We start from the raw sequence: 2,180 nt of genomic DNA, 5'->3' as shown, positions 1-2,180 counted from the left end.
CTCTCTCTCTCTCTCTCTCTCTCTCTCTCTCTCTCTCTCTCTCTCTCTCTCTCTCTCTCTCTCTCTCTCTCTCTCTCTCTCTCTCTCTCTCTCTCTCTCTCTCTCTCTCTCTCTCTCTCTCTCTCTCTCTCTCTCTCTCTGCTTACCTGTCCATCTCTCTCCTGCTCTCTGTCTCACTTCCAGTCTCTACATCCACTGTTAAATAAACCTGTCTCTGTGTCGCTCCCCCCCCAGCTCACTTCCAGTTTTCCATCCACTTTTAGTTCCCTCTACGCCCACCCCAGGGAGAGAGAGAGGAAGACAATTAGTCCTTTCTTCCTTCATCCTCCATTCTCCATTCTCACCCTTTATCCGTTTCTAGTTTCATTCTCTATTTCACGCTTTCCTCTCGATCTCGCTGGTACTGAAAACAAATTGTTCGCGATTTAAATAACAAACCCGAAAATGTGCAATGACCGTCTGCACGTACTAAATGGAGTACAAAAAGGAACACCATTGGTTACTAACGGCCAAAAGAAGGGACTTTGGTTTTACTGGTCATATTAGGTCATTACTGTTCACAAAAGACATATACAGTGGGGAGAACAAGTATTTGATACACTGCCGATTTTGCAGGTTTTCCTACTTACAAAGCATGTAGAGGTCTGTAATTTTTATCATAGGTACACTTCAACTATGAGAGACGGAATCTAAAACAAAAATCCAGAAAATCACATTGTATGATTTTTAAGTAATTAATTAGCATTTTATTGCATGACATAAGTATTTGATACATCAGAAAAGCAGAACTTAATATTTGGTACAGAAACCTTTGTTTGCAATTACAGAGATCATACGTTTCCTGTAGTTCTTGACTAGGTTTGCACACACTGCAGCAGGGATTTTGGCCCACTCCTCCCTACAGATCTTCTCCAGATCCTTCAGGTTTCGGGGCTGTCGCTGGGCAATACGGACTTTCAGCTCCCTCCAAAGATTTTCTATTGGGTTCAGGTCTGGAGACTGGCTAGGCCACTCCAGGACCTTGAGATGCTTCTTACGGAGCACCTCCTTAGTTGCCATGGCTGTGTGCTTCGTGTCGTTGTCATGCTGGAAGACCCAGCCATGACCCATCTTCAATGCTCTTACTGAGGGAAGGAGGTTGTTGGCCAAGATCTCGCGATACATGGCCCCATCCATCCTCCCCTCAATACGGTGCAGTCGTCCTGTCCCCTTTGCAGAAAAGCATCCCCAAAGAATGATGTTTCCACCTCCATGCTTCACGGTTGGGATGGTGTTCTTGGGGTTGTACTCATACTTCTTCTTCCTCCAAACACGGCGAGTGGAGTTAGACCAAAAAGCTCTATTTTTGTCTCATCAGACCACATGACCTTCTCCCATTCCTCCTCTGGATCATCCAGATGGTCATTGGCAAACTTCAGACGGGCCTGGACATGCGCTGGCTTGAGCAGGGGGACCTTGCGTGCGCTGCAGGATTTTAATCCATGACGGCGTAGTGTGTTACTAATGGTTTTCTTTGAGACTGTGGTCCCAGCTCTCTTCAGGTCATTGACCAGGTCCTGCCGTGTAGTTCTGGGCTGATCCCTCACCTTCCTCATGATCATTGATGCCCCACGAGGTGAAATCTTGCATGGAGCCCCAGACCGAGGGTGATTGACCGTCATCTTGAACTTCTTCCATTTTCTAATAATTGCGCCAACAGTTGTTTCCTTCTCACCAAGCTGCTTGCCTATTGTCCTGTAGCCCATCCCAGCCTTGTGCAGGTCTACAATTTTATCCCTGATGTCCTTACACAGCTCTCTGGTCTTGGCCATTGTGGAGAGGTTGGAATCTGTTTGATTGTGTGTGGACAGGTGTCTTTTATACAGGTAACGAGTTCAAACAGGTGCAGTTAATACAGGTAATGAGTGGAGAACAGGAGGGCTTCTTAAAGAAAAACTAACAGGTCTGTGAGAGCCGGAATTCTTACTGGTTGGTAGGTGATCAAATACTTATGTCATGCAATAAAATGCAAATTAATTATTTAAAAATCATACAATGTGATTTTCTGGATTTTTGTTTTAGATTCCGTCTCTCACAGTTGAAGTGTACCTATGATAAAAATTACAGACCTCTACATGCTTTGTAAGTAGGAAAACCTGAAAAATCGGCAGTGTATCAAATACTTGTTCTCCCCACTGTAA

The sequence above is a fragment of the Salvelinus alpinus genome, chromosome 2 (assembly GCF_045679555.1).
Source record: "Salvelinus alpinus chromosome 2, SLU_Salpinus.1, whole genome shotgun sequence".
In the NCBI taxonomy this organism is placed as follows: Eukaryota; Metazoa; Chordata; class Actinopteri; order Salmoniformes; family Salmonidae; genus Salvelinus; species Salvelinus alpinus.
Note: the sequence above shows the minus strand (reverse complement) of the source record.